Source organism: Equus przewalskii, chromosome 14 (genome assembly GCF_037783145.1).
Source record: "Equus przewalskii isolate Varuska chromosome 14, EquPr2, whole genome shotgun sequence".
Taxonomy (NCBI): Eukaryota; Metazoa; Chordata; class Mammalia; order Perissodactyla; family Equidae; genus Equus; species Equus przewalskii.
Genome location: NC_091844.1, coordinates 73943430 through 73968494, shown reverse-complemented (window position 1 = coordinate 73968494; position 25065 = coordinate 73943430). Strand labels below are relative to the sequence as shown.

Genomic DNA, 25065 nt, shown 5'->3' with positions numbered 1-25065 from the left:
TATTGGCTGGAGCTCCAGCACCCACCATGGACCATGAGGGCCCCTTGAAAAGAAACAACATGCAGTAGAGATGGTGGGGCTGAAAGATGGAGAAATCTGAGATTGACAGTGTGAGGCTGCTTTAACAGCCTCGCATTATGTACCTCTGAACTTCTTTTTACTTGAGAAACAAAAGTTTATTTTTGTGTTTAACCAGCTCTTATTTTGGTTTTCTCTTATAGGCACCAACTCTAATCTTGACTAATACCTCTGCATTATAGCAATTACCAATGTTATAATATTGTTCTATTTTCATATGTATCTTTCCCCCTCTGTTATTTTCCAGTAGGATAGCTGGGGTCACTGTATTGTGTTCTAATATAATATGACTATCATGCTGAGTTCTGCCAGGACATGACTTTTGAATTGCTGGTAAGGGTGAGAGTGAGGTCTTCCCAAAGTGTCATTCTTGGGGTCTATCATCTAGAGAACAGGCAAAGTCTTCAGATAAGACCAGAACAACTGTAAGGAGGAACTTAGTTGATAAAAGAAGTAATCATGACTTTCTTATTCTCTCCCCCTGAACTATGAGGAGTCTAAGCTTCCATCAGGACACCTTCAGGTGAGAAGTGTTCAAGGTTGCCTTAGACTGAGTGGCAACCTGTTGTGAAACACAAAGGGAGATTTGTCGAAGTGAGTAAGTCACAGCTTATAAACTGATTTATTCTAGATATATTCTGCTCTTTCTATGTATTTTCTCTTTAAATGTTTCAGCCTGATCTAAGCGTTATTCAGGAGAACTAAGGCAAGGGCCTGTGTTCATCTTGGGCCTGAGGGTATGCAGAGTCCTTCTGAAGTTAGCAGATGGTAGCTTCAAGAATCAACCAGGGACCACAAGAGTAAGGGAGAACTCAGGAGGAGAGTGAGGAAGGAGTATGTCAAGGGGCTGGCCATGCCCTGTACCTAGCATGCCCACTTCCAATGCAAAATCCTCCAGGAAGGAATACTGAGTTTCCCTTCAATTATGAACACATATGAGGTTAGTTCTAGGAGGGCACATGGAGGTCATTTGGTCCAACCCTCTCATTTTATGGATGAAGAACTCACATCCATGGAGGTTACATGACCTCACCTATGTCAGTGGCAGAGCCAATTCAGTGTTCTTTCTGCTATGCATTATTGATACCAGGTCGTTGAAAAAACCAATTTTCAGTGAAATAAAATAAATTTTAGAAGTAGTGTGTTTGTGTGTTTTTATGGAGAAGAAATCCACAGTTTTAAAAAAAATCAAGTTTATGAGGGCAACCATGAGCTATAGCATAAATGGTAAACGTTGGGAGAACAGCAGTTTTCATCGCAACTTCTTCATCTGTCTTTCAAAGCTCCTGTGAATGAGATTCTTGCAGGTAAGTCCCTCCACTCCCCAGCTCCATCTACCAACCACTTTTCTCCTGAAGGAAAATTGCTTTTATTTTCACTGACATTTTCTTCCTTTGAGCTCTCACTGTGCTTGTACTTAAGGCTTGGACAGGAAAATATTTTTACTACAGTAGGGGCTCAATTCAGAGGCATGTGGATTTTCCATATCTGACCCTACCTGCATAGAAATGCAAGTTTGTTTCTGTCACCATTGATTGCATTGAAAAGCCTAGAGCTCTTTGTTCCTCACAAGTGTTTGCTCAATTCAAAGGGACAACTTGAACTTGGATGCTCACTCATTCAGTGTTATTTCTTACCTGTCTCAACTCTGAATATTGTGTTCATTTCCAAAGTGATGTTTTTTCTTTACTTATTTTATTAGATATTTTGTGCCTCATACTTCCTCTACTCAGAGAAAATAGTTAACAAAATAAAATTTCAAAATGTTAACATTATTGAATGAATGAAGGAATGAATGAACAAACAATATTTTGAAAGAGAAGCATTGGCTCTAGGAGCAGTTGCAGATGGCATCTGCTAGGTTGCCACTCATCTTGACTGGGTCATTGGTGCCTCAAATCTACTCCATACTTTTGAAATAATGTCTGTGGTATGATGCTGTTGAAATAATAGCTATCCAGTTTTGTTCCTGGTGTGTCCTTCTGGCCCTTCTCCCACCCAGTCAAGTGGGCGTTCCACATTCCCTTGCAGCAGGGTAGGAAAGACACAGCAGAAACAGAAAGAAGGCAATCTTTGCTTCTGTGTTTCAAAACTCTAAGCATCAGTGAAAGGGGAGGAACTCAAGCGACTAGACTACAGATTGGAAGACTAAGTGGTAAGAGAAAACTTGGGGACATTCCTTAGGCTGGGAAGGTTGAGAGGGAAAAGGAGAAGATGTGACTAATTAGGGAAGAGCTTGGTGGAACTAGGAGGGACCACTGTGAAAGAAAGAGAGATGGCATCTGGAGATCATCAGTGTTCCACTTGAGTGAGCAGGACAAGGTGTACTTATAAACCTAATCAAGCATTTTGCCCAGATTCATATGTACAGAGAAGCTGGACATTAGCAAATGTTGATGGAACTAGTGTTATTATGAGAGCAGACAAAAAACCTCACTTTCTTCTTCTAACGAGAGCAGCTGAGTTGAGCACCATAAACCACATTAGACTTTTTATCAGAATGGATGAAACACGGATCATCTAGGATAGAAAAATAGTACAAGCAAAGTATTGGAGAGTATGAACACTGGAATGATCAAGATGTGAGGAAAGAGTTTATTGCTTGGGCAGATTATAAAGAGGAGCAGTAGACGATAAGATAAATGGAGGCCTTTGAAATTTATCCTACAGGAAAGTGAGGAGATATTGGCAATTCTTGAGTAGGGGAATGGAATTCTAAACATAAATGGCTTAAGAAGACTAACATGACAATAATGTGTCAGAGGGACTGGATTAGGAGGTGGCTGGCTGGAGGAGGGGTCAAATTAAAGACAGCCTGGAGAATATCCTAGATGGATAGTGAAGGAAGGATATAGGAGATTTTTCAAAGGTTTATGACCTTTAGAGCATAAAATTAAAAGGAGTGTGATATTAAACATGACTTCAAAAGTTTGAACCTTGGGAATTCTGAACAATGGATGGTTGTTGTCCTTGAAAGGGAGGACAGAAAAAATTTCTGTATCCTGGGTTCTTTCCGTGTAAGGAAGATCTGGCAATATAACACTTTAGATTCTATGGTTTCATTTTTTTTTACATTTTGAAGCATTTTCCCCAATTTGTCTCATTTGATAGTTGAAACAGTCTGTGAAGCAGGCATGGTAATTGTCATTTTCCTATGTTACTTTTATAGAAGAAGCTGAAGCTCAGAGATGTTAAGGGATTAAATGATTTATTAAACTTCAGGAAGGTGGCCCAACTTTGAATGTGTTTTTGATTAAAGAAGTGGGTAAAATATGTACAGGCATTGTAGGAATTCAGGATAATGGGTGAGTACCGATTAGAGAAAGAGGTGAGAAGATTAAGTGAAGATGGTGTTTAAGAAGAGGTAAGACCTTGCAGATATGGTCAATTCTCTTCTAGATGTAAGATATGGATATTATGGATGGGAAGTAGACAGTAAAGGATCTGGTATCTGGAACTTGACTGTCTAGTGTTAATCCAAATTGGAAGTAGGGTCCTACCTACTAAAAACATATACATTGCAAGATACGATGTATTGGTCATTCTCTACCCAGATTTTAAAAAATATTTTCTGGGCTATATCATAAAGTTCTCCTCCTTTTATTTCAAGGAGGGGAAATTGATTTGATTAAGCAAGATGAGGGATGGGGCCAGAATAAAGCATAAAGGTGGAGAAGTGAGAGAGCTATGGAAAGGCCTCGCTGAAGTAAGACACTCCTCTATCTACCATGTGATTCTTGCAAGATAAGAAGAGATGTTTTTGTCATGTCCGTTCCTTATTGGGTATGTTCCAGAAATACTGCTGGAGCCACACTGCATGTTCTCATCTCCCCATTCTCCATAGGTCAGGGATGAGTGGAAGTATGGGAAGTGGAAGTACTAATTCACCCTCCCATTCATTTTCATCTGTGGGCACCAGTCATTAGTGGCAAAGCCTTAAAGCACATGTGCCTTTTCTTAAAGCTAGAACTTTTTCCCTCCTCTTGTAGGTCAAGGGGTTTTGATAAAGATACCTGCTACTTGGGTTAGTTTCTGTATAGTATTAAAGGGATATTTCAAATCTGTACTGTCATTTAGTGAATGTTATGCCCCCAGAGTTGCAACTGGGGTACTTAGAATCAATGCTAATTGGTGGCAAAGTCTGGCAGCAAAGAGCATGTACTTCTGTCATGCCCAGTAAAGTTGTACATACAAAAACATCGAGGCATCTCCAGGGACCAGGAGAAAAGTTCTGGTTTAGACAAATCCTGAGCTATGAGCCTTCGCTGTGTCCAATGGTTAATTTTATATGTTAACTTGGCTGGGCCATGCTGCCCAGATATTTGGTCAGACATTATTCTGGATATTTCTGTGAAGGTGTTTTTTGGATGAGGTTAACGTTTAAATTGGTGAACTTTGAGTAAAGCAGATTACTCTCCATAAGGAAGGTGGGCCTCATCTAATCAGATGAAGGCCTTAATAGAACAAAGACTGACCTTCCTCCTAGCAAGAGGGAATTCTGCCAGAAGTTTGCCTTTGGACTCAGACTGCAATTCCTCTGTGGGTCTCCAGCCTGCTGGCCTACCCTGTGAATTTTGAACTTGCGAAGTCTTTACAATTGTATAAGCCAATTCCTTAAAATCTTAATCTCTCTCTCTTTGTATATATATTGTTGGTGGTATATTTCTGGAGAACCCTGATTAATATAACATGTGAGCTGTTTTTCCAGTTACCTTATTGTCACATAAGAAACAACCCTAAAATTTAGTGGCACAGCTGGGATGTCTCAACTATGGGCTGGAGTGAAGATTTACTCTTAAGACAGCTCCACACACTCACGTGGCTGGCAAGTTGGTGGGGCCGTTGTCTGGGAGCTTAGCTGGAGCTGTTGGCCAGCAGCCCCAGTTCCTCTCCACGTGGGCCCCTCCACAGGCTGCTTGGGCTTGCTCACAGCATGGTGACTATATTCCAACAGCAAATAACCCAAGAGAGAGAACCAGGCAGCTGTGCCACCGTTTAGGCATGGAAGTCACACAGCATCATCTCTGCCGTAATTACAAGCCCACCTGGATTTAAGAAAAAAGAGTTCTAGGGTTCCCAGATAAAATATAGGATGCTCAATTATATTTGAATTTCAGATAAATAGCACTCTTTCTTTAGCATTGTTTGCCACATGCAATATTTGGGTCATACATATACTAAGAAATTGCTTGATCTTCCTGTATTTTTACTTTTTAAATCTGGCAACCCTGTTATAGATCTCCTCTATTGATGAGAGAAGACTCAAAGTCACATTGTAATGAGAGCATGTGGAATGACAGTATTCTTGTGCCTGTATTGGGAAAATACCCTCTGCCCCAGTCTGTCTTCTGACCACAACAGTTTCCATCACTCTCATATGCAAAACACACACATCCCTTCTCCCCAAGACCAACAAGTCTCATCCCTTTCAGAATCAACTTGAAGTCCGGGATCTGGTCATCTAGATAAGGTCTAGGTGCAAATGAGGCTCCTGGGGGGCGAGGGGGGGAGGGGGGCGGGGGCGGGTTACTGTTTCTCAGGTGCCACTCCTTGAGTAACATTCCTTTTAATCTGAAGACCAGGAAGAGAAGAAACAAGTTCTGTGTCCCTTATGCATTCAGAATTCAAGAGTGAAACAAATCTAAGCCAACTGTCAAAAATATGAAACATGAGAGTACATAGCAATTGCTTGTCAAGAGCAATTCTGAAACTCAGCAGCTGTCGCAGGTCCCTTGCTTAGGGCTCAGTCCTATGGCCTTGGAGTTATTCTCCAGGGCTCTTTGCTCTCTGGGCTCTTGGTTCTGCCCTGTGAGGCCTCCCCTCTTTTCCATAAGAACTGGCCTGTGTTTGAAGCTGGATAGTTTGCTAAGGCTGTTTCCTGCCCAGAGCATTTGGGAATAAAAGGCGTCTTTTCATTTTGTGGGATCTCTATTGTTTTCAGTCTAAATTGATACAATTCCTTTGAAAATGTTGCGAGCTTTTTATGTTTCACTTTATAATCCTCTCCATTAGACAAAAATCACGCTCACAAATCTCTAGGTACATCCTTCTCTACCTAGGCTCCCTGGGAGACTGCAATGGGACAAGGCCACTAAGATTCTGAGGAGTTCTATTGTTTTGTTTTTTGTTTTTGTTGTTTGCTTTTACATCCTTAAAAAAACGGCTTTATTTGGAAATACTTTCAAACTTACAAAAAGTTGCACAAAACAAACCGGTACAAGGCACATCCTCTATACCCTTTACCCAGATTTGCTCACTATTGGTTTCCTGTGGCTGCTGTAACAAATTACCACAATGAATAGCTTAAAACCACAGAAATTTGTTCTCTCACAGTTCTGGAGGCTAGATGTCCAAAATCAAGGAGTTGACAGGGCCATGCTCTTTCTGAAGGCTCCAGGGGAGAATCTCTTCCATGCTCTCTTAGCTTCTCGTGCTGCCAGCAATCCCTGGCATTCCTGGACCTGTAGACACATCACTCCACTCTCTCCTTCTTTCAGCACATGGCCTTCTTCCCACTGTGTGACTCCACATATCATCTTCCCTCTGCACGTCTGTCTGCGTCCCTTCTTCTCTTCTTATAAGAACACCAGTCATATTGAATTAAGAGCCCACTCTACTCCAGTATGACCTCCTCTTACCTTAATTACATCTGTAACAACTCTACTTCCAAGTAAGGTCACATGCTGAGTTTCCAGGAAGGACATGAATTCTTGGAGGACACTAATCAACGCAGTATACCTATTGTTAATGTTTTACCCAATTGGGTTTATCATTTGCACTCTCTCTTTCTCCCCTCTCTCCTCTCTCTCTCTGTCTCTTAATCTTTGTTTTGGCTTCTTTCAGTTTTAGGTGTCCCCCTCACCAATACTGCCCTGTTCCTATTCTTATTAGTTTAATTTCCTTTTTGAATATGTAGGATAGTGATCAAAAAAAGTCAAAGAAATTTCACTCGTATTCTTTACACTCCATTCTTCCTACTCCTAATTGGTAATTGATTTTATTCTTTTTTGGTTAATCCATCCTCTATTTCTTTTTTCTAGTGATAACTAGATATAGGTATGTTGTCTTATTTTTTTCATCCGTTTACAAGAGGTAGCATAACATACATACTCTTTAGCACTTTGCTTTTTTCATTTAATAATGTCTCCTAGAAATAACTCCACAGCAGTTCTTAGAGATCAATCTCATTCTTTTTTAAAGCTGCATTGTATTCCATTGTGTGCATGCACCATAGTTTATTCAACCAATTTCCTATGCTTGGACATTTAGGTGGTTTCCAACATTTTGTAATTACAGGTGATGCTACTGTGAATAGCTTTATGCACAGAAAAATTCATGTATTGTATTGTTGGAGGTATATTCTCTAGGTAAATTTCTACCAGGGGAATTTCTGGGTTAAAGGATAAGTACACATGTAGTTTTGTTAGATATTGCCAAATTCCCCTCCATATGGGGTTTTTCTCATTTTGTAGTTCTACCAGCAATGTATGAAACTATTTCCCATGGCCTTACCAACAGAGTGCATTGTCATATTTTTTAACTTTACCAATCTATTGGGTAAAAAATGGTATTTCACTGTAGTTTTAATTTGCATTTTTATTATTATGAGTGAGGATAAACATCTCTTCCTATGCTTTGGGGCCATTTTTATATCTCTTTTTGTGAATTGTCTGTGTTTTTGCCCACTTTTCTCAGGATTTTTCATCTTTTTTCTCCCAAATTTTAGAAATTCTTTAAAATTAGAGATATTAACTCTTTATCTATGATGTTTGTCATGAATATTTTCTCCCAGATTTATTGCCTCCAGGTTTTGAGCTATAGTTAGAAAGTCTTTCTCTTCATTGGACGTTGAAGTGGCACTCACGCATGTTTCCATCTAGTACTTATGTGGTTTCATTTAGCTGATTTTGGTATTCATTTAATTCCCTTTTTTTTCTTCTTCTTCTGAAGATTCCTGTCCTTTTTTCCAGGTCACTTATTCATTTAGAAGGGTACTTAAAAATGCTTTATACAGCAATGTTAGAGGTATTTACCAGGAGAGTTATTCAGAGGATTGTCTACCATGCCGCTGGAAAGAGAAGTAAGCTAATCTCTTCTCGGCAGCCTGTGAAGAAGACAGTATGTTAAGCTACCCACTTCCAAAACCCATAGTCTTGCAACGTGTCAATCCTTTTGGCAATTTGCTTTTGGCTGATCATACTATTTTCTTTTAAATCTATTGAAAAAGAAAATTGTGCATGTTAGCTTTTTCTAAAAGCTTCTTTCTGTATTTGCTTAAAATACAATAAAATGTAGATTACTTAACTGAATCCATATATTTTTAAAGGGCAGACCTTAAACCAAAGCAAGCTTAATTTGAAAATATGGTGCTTGAATTCTTTACATGATTAGCAAATATAAAGACAATTCAAACTTTCCTCAAGATATAGAGCCAAACAGAAGCATACTATACAGGATGAGAGATATTTGTTTAAAGAAAGACTGAAATTCAAATAATATTATTAATGTTAGAAATATTTAGATAATTCTTTTCCATGCACAAATGTACTTCATTAGGAGATTGTTAACTATTAGAAGGAACATACACTGCTTTCTCTGGGATCTAGAACTCACAAGGCATAATGGTCCTTTTTCATTTTGTACATGGCTCTTTTAAAGCCAAAAAAGGGCCAGAATTTCACATAGTAGCATTTCCATTTATAAACTATATTATAAAAGAAAGTAAAACTCAGATTTTTAAAGAAAATCTCTTTTTCTAATCCCAGTATAAGTTTCTGGACCAAATCTACTGCAACTGTTATTTCTGGCACTTGGACCTTTTGAATTCAACCCCACAGACACTGTCTGAGCAGTTCTATACATGAGCGCAAAAGATTTTATGCAGGCTCCATCTGAGAAAAGCTTAGTTTTCTATCAGCTGATTTTAGGTCTCCCACTCTCCAAACTTCCTTGTGAGTTCTCTTATGTTCTGGATTTGCTAAAAGTTTTAGATGAGCTGTTGGTTAAAAGAGAGACCTGCTGGGATTTTTATCAGACCAAACATAACGTCTACTGCCAAAGACACATTCTGAAAATCATTGTAATTTAAATGATGAAGCAGGGAAATCTGAAAAGAAGCTTTGCTTAAAAAAAGAAAAGGAAGAATTTCCCCACAAAATCCTCTGAAAATTCACAATCTATGAAGTGTGCTCCTCCTTAATTTTCTCTTTCACTCACTTCCTAGTTCCCAGCAGCTGCGTGGTCTCTGCAGCGAGGACTCTGCAGGCTGTTTGCTTAATCAGGATGGGTGGACTGTGAGAATAGGAGACAGCAGATGAGGATATGTTGGCACATCTCTTAGATCTGCAATGGTCTCGTTGATGGTCTGATAGTACATAATTTAAATCAATTTTGATAAGGAATAATAACCATTAAAGTCTTTAGTTCCCAAGTGAGAATGTTATTGTCTTCATAGTTGGCTGTAAATATTTCAGGAAGCACATGCAGCAGTCAGATTATTATTAAATTAATTCTAAGAATGTCAACTATTTGAGGGCCAAAGTTATGGCCAATATCAAAGGAAGCTAAGTAGGTTGAAACTACATGTCATTTGATATGAAATCTTGATGGAAGATTTGAAGCTCCCTTTCTTTGCTCTGGCTCCTGGTGGGTTCTAGATTGCTTTCACAGACATAGTTACTGTCTGAGACTCACAATAGTCTCGTGGGGCAATCGGCTCAGCAAGTTTCCGTCCGCTTTGAGGGTTGAGGGTCAATTGACCTTCTAAGGTTTCCAGCATTATCAGCAGGGTCCAGACTGAAACAGAGACCTCTGGCCTCCTCCTCAAGTGCTCTTTTCTGTTACAACATCAGGAGAAAATAAAACTCAAAGTGTAAGAAAAGAAAAAGGTAAAAGAGCTCAATTTTGTAGGTTGTTGCAAATGACAGGTTTATATTAAGAATATTTTTAAAGGTAGCTAATTGGTGAACATTGGAATAGATTTCCTGGGGAGAAATTGTGTTGATTTTTAAACAATTCAGATGTAAGGTGAAAATAAACTTTGTGGAATAATAAAGTCCCCAGGGGGAGTAAACTGCAACATTAACTCCACTGAGGAGCCGTGGGATTTTCATCTCTTACTGGAGAGGCCCGTAGCATGTCTTCCCATACGCGATGAAATCACCCATCCTCTCAGACTTTCGGGAGTTTTCCTAGAGGAGGTGCCTCTCTTCCTCACTCTACACCAAGTGGATTGGTGGCAGTGCTCTGGATGGCCAACATGGATTTCTGCTTGCCAGGAAATTTCAGAAACCCCCCTCTGGGGCTTGAGTTGTAGACCAGGGGGGAGGAGATGCTGAGAACAAAGGACTCAGAAGGCACATGCTGGCCTGTCATCATTGTGCAAAAATTTTCTGATGCTTAACACCATCATCTGTAGTGGGATAGAAGTCACTTTCCAAGGCCCAGATCGACCAATGTGTTTTTGTTCTCTGAGACTGAGAGACAATTAACAGAGAGAAGTCCCCCAAGGCTGCAGACGACAGTCCTTTTCATGGCTGGCTTCTGTGTGTTGCCAGACACGCTAGGGCTTGCGCATCTTGAACTGTAGAGTTAAATCCCCCATTCTTATTTCTTGGCTGTTAAGAAATTACTCTAGAAATTCAGTCGCTAGTTCATCAGGTTACGTATGTGTAAAATGCTTAAAATACATGTGTGAAAAGGCAAGTAAATACAACAGCAATTCAATCAGCACTTTGAAAAATGGTTCTGGATAGTTAAGATTCTTGAATCTTGATGAGGTGGTTAAACCATATTCCAAGGAACGATTTAGGGACTGTATTAAACTGTACGAGTTCTTCACAAATCCCACTTGAATTTCATAGCCTATCTGTGATGGTCTATCTGTGTTAACAGAGTTGTTAAAATGTAAAATCCTGAGAGTAAAGCCTGGTGAGAGAAGCTCTGCCAAGTGGAAGCTCTCTTCCTTGGGGTCCCTTAAAGTCAAGAGAGCTTTGCATTTTCTCTTTAGCTGGGGCTTGGGCTGGGGCTGGAGCCAGGACTGGTGTGGACGGGTAAAGGTAACTCTTTAGAACACAGAAGCGGCTTTAAAAGTTAAGTGTAAACTTCATAATTGTGAGAGGAAATCTTATTTATGCTACATCAAGACTCATAAGTACAAATTAGACCAAATCATTGAGCTACTTTCTTGAGCAGCCTGATTTTTATTCCCCCTGACCTTAAGTCTGTACTCTCTTTGCATTCTGCTGGCTGCAAAGGCATTTATGTAAACACTTAGTCCACAATCTATTCTAATGGTTCAATCCACAGACAAATGTCAGGCCTCCTGAGGCCTCTGTGAGGTAGATGAGAGGATGGAAAGGAACGTACCTCTGTTCAGGCTCTTTCCAGGCTCTACTCCAATATTCACACAAACTGCCAGGAGGGTCTTCCCAGAACACAGATCCAGTCATGTCACACTCATTTAAAACCCTTCTGGGCTACTGCTCCAGCTTGATCTCCCACCTTTTCAAACAGTCTACACTCAGGCCCTCTGGAGTCTTGTCATCTTGCTTGTGTGGCCCCTTCTGCCTGGAAAAAACAAACACCCCACACTCCCCTCCAGAAAAACCCTATTTGGCTTTCAAGGCTCTGTTTTTGTTTCTTTTGTTTTGTGAAGACTTCCATGATCTTTCACCTTTACCTCTAATTGTAAGACAGAATTAGTCTCGCTGTTCTGTGTGTGCCCACAGAACACAGTGCTTACTTACAGATTATGTTACAGCTGAATATTCACATACATGCATGCACATGAGTGAGCACACACACATCTTAACTGTACGTTGAGCTTCTTGAGGGCTGAGCCATATCTTCTTTCTACACATTGTACACTGCTGGCTCTTAGAAAATGATGAATTAATTAAATGAATGAATGCAACAGTCCCAGAAGAACCACAAGCTTTCTGATTATCTGAGAGTTGGCTTTATGGAAGAGAATGTTACAAGCGTGCCAAGTTCACTTAGATGTTAACTGGATTTATTGTGGTGATCATTTTGCAATATATACAAATACCGAATTGTTGTACACATGAAACTAATACAATGTTATGTCGATTATACCTCAATAAGAAAATTATTCCTGGAAAACTAAAAAAGTGTCCCTAGTTCAAAGGAGTTTCATTCTGCCCTGACTTCTTTTTTTCTTTGTTTTTATTTTTTGAGGACGATTAGCCCTGAGCTAACATCTGCTCCTCTTTTTTGCTGAGGTAGACTGGCCCTGAACTGACATCTGTGCCCATCTTCCTCTACTTTATATGTTGGATGCCTGCCACCCCATGGCTTGCCAAGCGGTGCCATGTGTGCACCGTGGATCTGAACCAGGAAACCCCAGGCCACCAAAGTGAATGTGCGAATTTAACCACTGTGCCACCTGGCTGGCCCCATTTCTTTTTTTTTTAATAGGGCCTTCTCTATCATGGTGTCTTGCTGAAGGTAAGCCACTTCCTTGGAGGGCCTTTCTTCTGTTTTAGACTTCTTGAAAGCCCTTCCAGCGTTAAAGGTCCGGCTCCAGCCCCTCTCTCTTCAGTATCCCCTTAGAGTTTAGCAATCCTTCCCTCCCCCACACTTCCAGAGTGCTTGCCTTGTGTTATGGTGGTCACAGCCACCCCAGGAGAGCTTAGTGTGAGTGCTGGAGGGGGCAGGCTCTGTCTGGAGTCAGTCTGTCTGGTTCCACTTCCGATTTAAAATAGGACAATACAATATTAATCGCAATCCTCACGATCTTGGATTACTACGCCCTGAATCTGTGGATGGAGAACTCCTAAACCAATGCACCTCCAGGAGCTTTGCTGCTTGATTTAGTTAAAAAGGAAAAAGTTATTTGGAACACATAAATGTCCTGTGAAAACAAAACGAAACAAAACAAAGCAAAACCAAGCAAAACCTTGGACTCAGTATGGTAGGAACATTGTGGGAGTTTAAAGGGAAAGGACAGGGAGCGGCTAACTAGGTTAAGGGTGTTTAGCTGGAGAGTAATAAATGAGATGACTACAGCAGTGATAACATCAGGGCAGGTCCCTAAATAATTGTCATGTTGGTTGTTGAGGTGCATTGGGTAATTGTCCTACTTTGCCACAGGTGGTGTGAAATAAAGTAACTTGGCCATAATTACTGTGCAAAAACCTGATGGCACGGAGGCAATACTGGCCATAGATAGTGCTAGAACTTTCTGGAATCAGATGAAATTTAATCGAGGGTAAAATTCAACAGGCTGAAAAAGCATATAGAAAGTAGGACATAATTTGGACCAAAACAATAACAACAACAACTTTACATTTTCTCAATTATATTTTGCCTCTTGAGTCATATGGAAAATTGCTTCAAAACTTCGATTTTCTAGTAAAGCAATGCTGTGTGCTAAATAATACTGACTTCTGACGTCATTTATATAATGGGAAATAAAAGTGCCCACTAAACCAGTGGTGCGTTGGAACAGCAAGTGTTTCTCACCTGAGGATGTTACATTACTTGCTTACCAGGGCAGGCGGTATCTGCTCTGTGGGGGTGTCCGTGCCTCCCCCCACCGCCCTGCCCAGATCCTCTCTCCCTCGTCTGGGCGCCCACTGCACCGTGGGCATAAATCAGTTTCAGCATTTCTCAGCCAGTATTTAACTGTGTTTTTTGTTTTCCCTCTAGGCTGAGGGCTCCTTAGGGATCTTCAGGCCATTTCTGAAATGTTTTTGTATTTTGCCTGACAATGAAATCCTAAGTTTTGTTTTGCCTTTTTATAATGACCTTTATTCAGTGAGGCCAGAGAGCAGAATGAGAACTTGGGGGAAGAATGTGGGTGTTTCAACTGGAGTCCTCTCAAGCCAGACGGAAATGAGAGGAAATGTAGACCCAAACAAGGAAAGCTCGGTGGTCCTTCGTGAAGCGGCAAGCATCTGCTGAGGCTGGTTCTGAGGAAGGAAGGTGCTGCCTGCAAGACTCTAAGTCAGGGTTTAACAAGGGAAAGCTCTTCAGGACTCCGAACAGCATCAACCCATAGCTCCAAGGGCCAGGAGACTGAAGGGGAGAAAGAGCAACACCTTCCCCCAAGTGGAAAACAGGATTCCCCTCTGGGTTGCTGGGTGGGGTGTCCTTTCGTGTAAGCAGAAGAGGCGCTGCACACTCGAGGAAGAGACCAGAGGCGCTGCAAGGGTTCCACCCCCGCCTGCCACGCCCCGCCTCCCCGCCAAGCAGGTGTGGGTGTCTCTGCTGAAGAGACCAGGCTTAGTGTCTGCAGCCCTGAGCTTCATGCAGGCACCACCAGCAGCCAGCTGGGTCACCTGGAGCTCTGGGCGTGTTGTCCCATTGTTCTACTGGGGATTAGGAATCCCTTGCTCTCTTAATCCTGGGAAGGAGATCTGACAGCCAAGGAGGTGAAGGATGGGAAAACACTTTCTAGCAGCGTGTCTGATGCCCCAGCATTAGCCCTTTGCTCCTTGAGCTAAGGCAAAGTCGTTTGATAACAGACAGCTCTGCCTGGAAGGGGATGGGCATTAATTATCAGTCATTAACTTCTTCACTCTTTCCTGAGGGACCCTATCTGAGAACAGGGTTTAAAGGGAAGAGTGAAAGACCTGAGTCCTGAGGTCTAGATGCCAGATGGGGCAGGCTTGTCAGGCAGCCACGGGTAAGGATTCCAGAGCTTGTCTGACGGAGGAGTAGAGGAAGACAGAACAGGAAGGCTAGAGCGACTGGGGCCATGGTGTGGGAAAGGACGGAAAGGAGCAGAAAGCTTCCCTTGCCCCAGTTAGCTCCTGGCCCGACATTGGTGTGAAAGGGAGTAGACTGAGCCAGAGGCCCTGCCCGCTCTGCCTGACCAGGGAGCCTCGCCCAGCCAACGGGTCTGCGAGCAGGGACAAAACTTGAGGCAATAACGGCCTTTCTGTCCACTCAGAGCAAGAGTCAAGCTCATGAAAAGTGTTGGTGGAGAGGGGATTGTGCCAGAGAAAACAGACAAGCAAAACAGAGCCTCACCCAAGACTTCAGGCCGAAAGAACTAACAGAGGAACGTGGAGTTCTTTCTGAAATAGGAGCTTGGTTATAAAGCGCAAAACGTGTGAAGGCACTAGTGGGGAAATAGATGACACAGAGAGGATATTCCCTTCCAGACCAGTGTGAGTCTTCAGAGTGCACCCCATTTTCACCTCCGTAAACAAGCTGCCCTTAAAACAGAGTTTCTCAACCTCAGCAACGATTGACATTTTGAGCTAGGTAGTTCTTTTTGGGGGGGCTGTCTTGTGCACTGTAGGATGTTTAGCACCATCCCTGGCCTCTACCAGTTAGATGCCAGTAGCACCCTCTCCCTAGGGTACATTAAAAAATGTTTCCTAGACGTTTCTAGATGTGCCATGCAGCAACAAAATCTCCCATGTCTGAGAACCACTGGCTTCAATGTTCTAAAGGAGGATGTTTCTTTATTACTTTGTTTAACTATTTCCTGATCTCAATTTTTCTTTTTTTATCATTGCACTAAGTTTCTAAACACTGCTTTATATAATTAATTAATTTGTTCATTCATTCAACCAAATTTCCTCTTGTTAAAGTGGTAATGGTGACAAGAAATGACATTTTGGAAGTTCAAATGAGGCAGTGTTTGAGCAAATGGTAGACCAGCTGTGTCTTATTTAACTAATTAGCACCATAATTAGCATATTTGCAAAATTATTAATAGAGGCAGTATAGAGTGCTTGATTTAAGCACTGGATTTGGAATCAGAAAAGCTGAGGTTGGGGCCGGCCCTGCAGCCGAGTGGTTAAGTTCGCGCGCTCTGCTGCGGCGGCCTAGGGTTTCACTGGTTCAGATCCTGGGCGCGGACATGGCACCGCTCGTCAGGCCACGTTGAGGTGGTGTCCCATATGCCACAACTGGAAGGAACTGCAGCTAAGATATACAACTATGTACCAGGGGGGACTTGGGGAAATAAAGCAGAAAAAAAAAAAAAAACCTGAGGGCTAGTCTCTGCCCACAGGGGTGGGTTATGGAAGCTCAACCTCTCTAAAGCCTAAAGTCCAACGGGTTTAATGTTCATGTGTAGCACACTTACACAGGTATTGCCATCTTATTTTTCCAGAAGCACATAGTAAAAAAATTCTACTAGGAAGCTTTCTGTAGTATAGTTTGTCTCAGTCTAAATAGTAATACCTCATGAATTGCATCAAACGCAGGTGGGGCTAAGTTGCGTTAGCAAACCCAGAGAGACATATAGGTATGAAAAAACAAAGAAAAGAGTAAAAGAGTTAAGAAATCTCAAAAGGGATCAATTTAATGAATCATATGTGAACAACAGCATAAATGTTTAATAGGAAAATAAGACAGAAATACCTTTAGCAAGAAGGAGAAAAACAATGAGAAAAATATAAAACTTCACAAGCGAGTAAAACTGACTTCATAGAAAATGCTCTAAAAGTTAAACATAAAAAACAGGTGGATTCAAGGAGCACATGGTACATAGACACTTGAGCAAGTCTGCTATATGCGAATTGACTTTAGAGGGCTGGATTGTAGGCCAACTGGCTTTAGTTAAATTGCTTTCTTAGAAAACTGCACTTATCCATGGTGATTCTGGGGCTACAAGGTCAGTTTTTGGAGTGAAAAGAAAAAACAATGTAAGCAGATACAGGAAAATTAAAATGAGGCGCGTTACAGGACAAACTTCTGCCCAAAGATTATATCCCTGTAGGCCTGGCCCTTGGTAAAGTGAGACAATGGCCAAGGCTGACCCTCAGGGCAGGTGCCCTGAGCCCAGAAGCCTTCCCCAGCAGCCTCTCTGCCTGGCACTCACGGCTCCTTGTCCTACGTTACTTTTCCTCCCAGTACTCAGCCCATCCTGAGTTACATATTTATTTGTTTATTTGCCTCTTGCCTGTCTCCTGCACTGCTCTGCCAGCAACACACACACACACACAAGTGCACACACATATACACGTGCACACACACACGAATGTAAACTCCTTAGTCACTACTGCCTTCTCCAGGGCTTTTCCTTCCTGCTCCTTCAGAACTCTTCGATGCTGATCTGTTTATTTGGCATCAGCTGCTGGGCCACTTACACGCTGATCCCTGAGCCTCACAAGAGCTCTGCCAGGCAGCGATCAAAGCACATCTTTAAGAAACTCACAGATCAAGAAGGGCGAGTGGATGCACAATAAATTATTATTTTTTTTTGTTTAACATGAAGAATCTGATGTTCAGACAAGTTCAGAAATACGCTTAGGATCACATCCCTGATAATTGGCTCTGCTGGTATTTAAAGCAAGATTGTTTAAGTAAAATCTTTCCAAAATGCCATCATACCTCAAAGGAGCAATAAGCATCTGGCAAGAAAGCCTTTTTTTCTGTTCCAAAATGTCCTTTAACTTCCACCAGGACCCCTTGTGAACTTTAGATCTGTTCCGTGCTTGGGTGCAGAACAGAGGCCTGGAAGGCCCGTGCAAGGTCACTGGGTTCAAGTGACTTGACCTGACCATGGTGGGAGACAACTGCCCAAGGTCACCGGCTCTGCTCCAGAACCTTTTGGAGATGATGCTAGAGTAACTTTTTCCAATAGAAATATAATGTGAGCCATAATTAATTAAGAATTTCCTAGTAGCCACGTTAAAAACAGAAGGAATAGGTAAAATTAATTTTAATCTTATATTTTATTTAACCCAATACATCTAAAATATTATTTCAACATGCAATCAGTATAAAAATCAGTAATGAATATTTTACATGAACTTTAATTTTAAATTAATTAAAATAAACTAAAATTTAAATTTCAGTTCCTCAGTTGCTCCACTCACATTTCAAGTGCTCCATTGCTGCATGTGGCTAGAGAGGATAGGAAGGGAGAGCAAGGGACTAGAGAAACATTTGGTGCTGGTGGCAGTTAGAGGCAGCTCCCTCGTGTGTGTCTGTGTGTAATATTTTGTTAAGGATTTTGGAGCTTCTCTAGCATGGCAGCTCAGGGGTGTCAGATTGCTTACACAGTGGCTCAGTGTCCCAGAAAACAGGGCAGAAGCTGCATGCCTTTCATGATCTAGCCCCGAAGGTCACATTACATCACTTCTGCTGTACTCTTTTGTTCATAAACAAAGTTTTATTGACACATAGCCATGCTCATTTGTTTACGTATTGCCCATAGCTGCTTTGGCAGTACAAGGCTAGAGTTGAGGCATTGCAAGGCAAAACCTAAAATATTTACTATCTGACCCTCAGCAGGAAAAGTTTTCTGACCCCTGCTGTAAAATACAAAAATGTGGAATGGCATGGTGTGGACTCCCAGTTTTTAAATGGCTGAGTAAAGTTAAGATGATGCTACCTTCTTGTCTTGAAAATCACCTCAAAGCAACAAAGAGAACAGAAATCAGACATGTCAACTCCAACGAAAAAGGAAACAGCTATAACCTTGAACCACAGTCTATGAGGAGATGCAGTGGAGATCAACAGGGCCACAGGAGGAACCAAGAGATGATGCTTGAGTCTGGACATCTCCGAGAAAGCTGGCAGAGCACAGTTCTCCAAAGCAGATGGCCCACCCTGAAGGGCAAAATCGACAATTCCTTACTGGGAACAATGGGGACATCATGAGCAGAGTGATGGCAGGAGCACCTTTGAACTTGATTTGACACCGAGGGTAGTCAGTGATGACAGGGCTGTATCACAGAGACCCAGCCTTATTGTAAGAGTTGGGGAGAGAGATACTGTACTGGGAGCAGCAATCCCTAAATCTCTATTGGCTGGGAAAAAGCAGAAGCTAAAAACTTGCTCACACCCACAAACCTTTATTCTTTTGAAGGTGTATTCTTATGTCTACCATAACAAATTTACACAAACTTGGTGACTTAAAATAGAAATTTATTCTACCGCAGTTCTGGAGGCCAGAAGTTTGAAAGCAAGGTATGGGCAGGGCTACATGCCCTCTGAAGTCTTTGAGGAGAATCCTTTCTTGCATCTGCCAGCTTCTGTTGGTCCTGGCATTCCTTGGCTTGTCATCACTCCAGTCTCTGCCTCCATCTCCACACGGCTTTCTTCCCTGTGTCTTTATGCCTGTGTGTCTCAAATTTCCCTCTCCTTTCTTTAATAAGGACACCAGTTATTGGATTTAGGGACTAGCCTAAATCCAGGATGATCTTATATCAAGATCTTTAACTTAATTAGATCTACAAAGACCCTATTTCCAAGTAAGGTCACATTCACAGTACTAGGGGTTAGAACTTGAACATATCTTTTTTGAGGACACAATTGAACCCACTACAGAGGGTGTAGTGGTTTTAAAACATGGCCCCAAATTCTTTGACACTCCTTCCAGCAACGGGGTGGTGGTGGTGTCTATGGCTTCTCCCTGTGAATCTGGGTAACCTATCCATTAAGCAATAAATACTGATTCCTTCCTCCCTCCAGTCCCATGTAAATTTTAATCTACTTTCTGTCTATATGAATTTGCTGATTCTAGGTATTGCATTTAAATTTAGTTATATAATACTTTTCCTTTTGTGTCTGGCTAATTTGATTTAGCGTAACATTTTCAAGGTTCATTCATGTCATAGCATGTATCAGAATGTCATTCTTTTTTACGACTGAACAATACTCTGTTGTATGTATATGTCACATTTTGTTTATGCTTTCATTTGTTGATAGACACTTGGGTTATTTCCACCTTTTGGCTATTGTGAATAACGCTGCTATGAACTTTGGCATACAAGTGTCTATTTGAGTCCCTGATTTCAACGCTTTGGGGTATATACCTGTGAGTGGAATTGCTGGATCAATATGGTAGTTCAATGTTTATTTTTTTTGAGGAGCCACCAAACTGTTTTCCAGAGTGGCTGCACTATTTTACATTCCTACCAGCAATGCACAAGGGTTCCAGTTTCTCTGCATCCTCACCAAACCTGTTTGGTTTTTTTCAGTTATGGCAGTCCTAGTAGGCGTGAGGTGGTATTTCATTGTGATTTTGATTCGAATTTCCCTAATGACACTTGACGTTGAGCATCTTTTTGTATGCTTATTGGCCATTTGCCTTTCTTCTTTGGAGAAATGTCTACTCAAGTCCTATGCCCATTTTTAAATTGAGTTGTCTTTTTGTTATTGAGTTGCAGGAGTTATTTATATATTCTGGATATTAAACCCTTATCATATATATGATTTGCAAATATTTTCTCTCTTTCTGTGGATTGTCTTTTCACTCTGTTGGCAAGGTTCTTTGACACACTAAAGTTTTTAATTTTAATGAAGTCCAGTTTATCTACTTTTTTCTTTTGTTGCCTGTATGAGTGTTGGTTTTGACATTTAGAGTAATTATTTGTTTATTTTAGGTAAGGAGAGTGGCTTTTGCTGAACGTTTAGATCTTTGATCATGACTAGACTAGAAAAACTTGTTTACGGAGCTCTTTCTGGACCCACAGCCCAGACATTCACTCTGGATGGCAGAGGAACCTGGAGAGAGTCCGGATGTCACCTTTGTCTCATCAAGGAATGCTCGCTGGGACAATTGTTCTTTCAATGAGTTCCAAAAGCCTCAGTTTATCTAAGTGGCTGACCCACTTATGGGGGAAAATTGTCTCCAGCTTGTTTTCAATCTCTTTCAAGACTCCTTCTTATCCTGTACTTTTTACCTTCTCAGAGTTACTTGTGTACATGGAGAATAAACAATGGCTAGTTTTTATTTTACTACTCTCCAGTTAAATTTAATCTCCTATGTACCTTATCAGTTTCAATTAAACCTGCTATTTTCTGTATTGTCTGAGTTGTATAACCAGTGATATCTTTTCAGCTGAATTGTCCTCAATATTCTAATGCTTATAAGATGCATAATATCATCAGTTTTACAACTGATTTTTCTTCCTAGAGATAACCTTTGTGTTTCTTTTGTTTTTCCCTCTCTGAAGGGGTTAATAAGTGTATGCATACTAAGGACAATAAGGTACGGCATTCGTGTGCATGTGTGTGTGTGTATGTGAGTGTATGTGTATGTGCATTCAGATAAAAGTATTTTGACTCTGTGGATGCAGGTGGATTCTCCAAGTTCCCCAGAAATACAGAAAGTTGTCTTTGCCCTTTCTGGACTTCAAATACAATTTCTTGCCATGTCTAGGAAGAAAAGCGCACTCACAAAGTCCATCTGAGAACCTATGGAAAGATTTTGGGGACCAATTCCAGATCCTCTTTCTTTCGGAGTAGATTTAGTCTGTGGAAACTGCTGGTATAGGGACTTAGTATAAAAGTTTAAAGACAGATGTGACATGAGCTTCAGGATTTCACTATATTCATATTCCCATACAAGTGATATCAATATGGAAGAAGTGGTCTGAAAGAGAGAATTGGAAAATATTTAAATAAGCCATTAGTCCTGCCAACGCAACACCAGGGCATCTTGACCGCACATTTGGAACTACAAAAAGTCATAAACCTCTGAACTTTGGGAATGATTACATCTGGCAGGAGAAGAGGCAGGGCAAGGCCCTTCAAGTTAGCCACGGCTGATCCTTTCTTGTTTCCAGCCTCTCTGGGAGGCTGGTAAACAGAGCCAAGAAGCCTGCACGGCCATTTAGCCACAGGAAGAGAAGGTAAAGGGTCATAGGAAAGGGTAACAGAAGACAGGAAAGAATAGGTCCAGGACTAAAATGCTGCCAAGAACAGCATTTTAGGAGGAGGTGGAGAAGCATTTTAGGAGGAGGAGGATGAAGGAGAAAGGAGGTGGAATGGAGTTCTGCTTCCTAGAGCCACCCAGCTAAGAATAACCTTTGAAGCAAATAACTTGAGTGGGAGCATCCAGAAATTCTGTTCTATAAATTGGTACTTCTCCAACTTTAATGTGCTTTGGAATCTCTTGAGGATCTTGTGAAAATGAAGATGCTGATGAAGCTGGTCTGGGGCGGGATCAAAGTTCTACATTTCTAACCAATTTCCAGGTAATGTGATGCTGCTGGAGCCCATTTGAGTAGCAAGCCTATAAATTGAAGATAAGGTAGAAAAAGAATGATGAAGGAAATGAAGGAAGGATAGAGGACCATAAGCCCTAATACTTTCCCTGTGGGTCATGCCATGGACCATTTCTGGAGGAGGTCTTTTGGATTCTTCTGCAACTGAATCTCCTCAGTAGGGTCCATGACAAAACTCTCTCTTGCGACAGTTGTAGCCATTTACCTCTCTTGAATCTGTGTGACAAAGGGTGATGTAGAATGTTGGAGTGGTTCATTCTCCTCATTTTATGGAAAGAAGCAACAGACTTCAGGGTAGTGAAAACTTCAAAGCAGAGACATCAGTGTTCCAAGGAAAGGGTTGGAACAGAAGAAGCCGCGTGAAATCTAGGTGTAAAAGTGAAAATATATAAGACATCTCTGGGAATGCTTAGAAAAATATATTTTGGGTGAACCTGATAAGAGTAGAGAAATATGTGGCCCTCCAAGGAACCACATGTGTGCTGCTCAGGAGCCAGCATTGCGTTGCCCGCCCCAACAACCCACAGAGAAGAGAGTGCAGCATCCATCTGTTTTTCCCTCCCTCTCTCTCCTCCCACCCCAAAGCTGGAAGAACTAGAAGAAGGCAGCTATGAGAGTATCTGAAAACCAGACTAGACCCTCCTTCCATTTCTCTCTCTTTGATCTTATACACTTCTTCTAAAACATGCTTTAGCCTATATTTCCTTTACTGTGAATTTGCATGTTTATAACTTTTGCCAGTTCTTTATTGTGTTTATATTTTCTTATTGATTTGTAAGAGCTCTTTATATATATTAATACAACTAGGACTTTCTTGTATGTATTTAAAGTTTTAGAGACATGTGGCCTTCAAAGATGCAGATACTACTTCTGCAACTTGGACGTCAGTTCTGTGGGGGCATTAATGTCTCATAAATCACTAGTGTCCCATGCATAACAAGCACCCCCAAACTTAGTGGTGGGTTGAGAACAAGTGGAGGTTAAATGGGTACACACACACAAGCGGCTAATTAAATATGTCATGAATACTTAGTGCCTCATGAAAATTTGATGAATCATATGCTCCATGAGTATTTAATGCCTATTTGGTCCTTCTGTACATTCCAATCTATGTTTAGCACGTGTCTGCTCTACTTTTTTTTTGGCCTAATGTTTCTCACATGATGTCTATTTCTATACTTAGTTTCTTCTATCTTCTTTATTTATCAGTTTCTCTAATTTTTTATTGTAAAATTAAATATTCTTTTTTTTAAAAAAATCACAAATATTCATTATTTTCCCAAAGGCAGTTCACAAAACATTTGAGATGCAGTATAGGAGGCACATTAAGTATCATTAAAAGGCTTCTTTCTTCTGACAGGGTGAGGGGATATCTCATTGTACCTCACACCTGTCAGAATGGCTATTAGAAAAAGAACAACAAATAACAAGTGTTGGCAAGGATGTGGAGCGAAGGGAACATGTGCACTGTTCATGGGAATTTAAATTGGTGCAACCACTATAGAAAACACTATGGAGTGTCCTCAAGAAATTAAAAATAGAAATACCACATAATCTAGCAATACCACTTCTGGGATTTATCCTAAGAAAATGAAACACTAATTTGAAAGGATATCTGCATCCGTATGTTCACTGCAGCCTTATTTACAATAGTCAAGATACGGAAGCAACCTAAGATGAGTGAATAAAGAAGATGTGATACACACACACACAAACACACACACTGAAATACTACTCAGCCATGAAAAAGAATGAAGTCCTGTCGTTCGAGACAACATGAATGGATCTAGAGGATATTATGCTAAGTGAAATAAGCCAGACATGGAAAGAAGAATACTGGATAATTTCACTTGTATGTGGAATCTGAAAAAACAAAACAAATGAGGAATCAAAACAAAACAGACTCACAGATACGGAGAACAAACTGGTCATTACTAGAGGGGAGAAGGCTGGGGAGATGAGCAAAATAGATGAAGGGGATTAAGAAGTACAAACTTTCAGTCATAAAATAAATAGGTCAAGAGGGTATAATGTACAGCATAGGGAATATGGTCAACAATATTGTAATAACTTTGTATGATGACAGATAGTTACTAGCCTTATCAGGGTGATCACTTTATAATGTATGGAAATGTCAAATCACCATGTTGTACACCTGAAACTGATACAACATTGTGTCAACTAAACTTCAATAAAAGAAAACAAACAAAAGTTTCCTTTCTTAAACTGAAGTTTGTCTCCCAATCTTGACCAGGTTTCTTATTTTGGGTTCCAGAGACCACGGCAGGGGAAACCAGCACTACTCCTTCCCATCAAGGCCCAGGAAGTCCATATATTGAAGTGCCAGAAGAGTTCGCATGTTCTCACAGCAAGATGGGAGGTCCTCGGAGGCCATTCTGAGGTCATTCTGGTGCAAGCCTCACTGGAAAGTATGGTTGTTCAGGAATTGTAGCACGGTTGTAAATGGTGCCAAATTCTTACTGCATGCACCTGCATTCTTGAGGTGGCAGAGGGCGGGGGGTGGCACGCCTACTCGGTTATGTGTTATTTCTGTACAAGGTGAAAACTGTAACTGAGCTCAAAATTGGCAACATAAACACATCCCATCTTCCAACGTTTGTGACTTCCCATATAATTAATGGACAAAAGTGAAAACTTAAATTGCCCTCATAAAATGAAAATAGTTATTGGAATAAACTTTATTCCCCCCATTTAATAGGACTCATTTGGCTTTTATTTTACATGGAAAAGGGGGATCAAAGGCATTAAAGACCCATTATTTAAAGTCAAAACAAGGTTTTATTGGGTTTTCATGAATTAAAATAGATTAAGGTCTTTTCAAAGTTCAGAAACAAAAGTAAATAAATTTAGGAAGAGGATGTAGCATGGAAGGGAAGAGAGTTAATGTACTAGAGTTCTATACTTAAAATAATAGCTCTTTGCCTCTCCTCCAACTCTTGTGTTTGTTAGAAAAGCAGAGAAGAATCATTTTCATTAGCTAAGCATATTCTAATGTTCTAATAGCTAAATGGAAATCTTATTA

At 40.8% G+C, this 25065-nt stretch overlaps 1 long non-coding RNA gene across 1 annotated transcript in view; it reads left to right on the top strand.

The window, feature by feature from the left end:
* LOC139075639 (uncharacterized) overlaps positions 1-24738 on the top strand; it is a 32233-nt gene extending 7495 nt beyond the window's left edge. Inside the window, exon 2 of the long non-coding RNA XR_011526248.1 lies at positions 24298-24738. This is a non-coding gene — a long non-coding RNA (uncharacterized lncRNA). The remainder of the gene's footprint in view (positions 1-24297) is intronic.
* Positions 24739-25065: the final 327 nt, after the last annotated feature.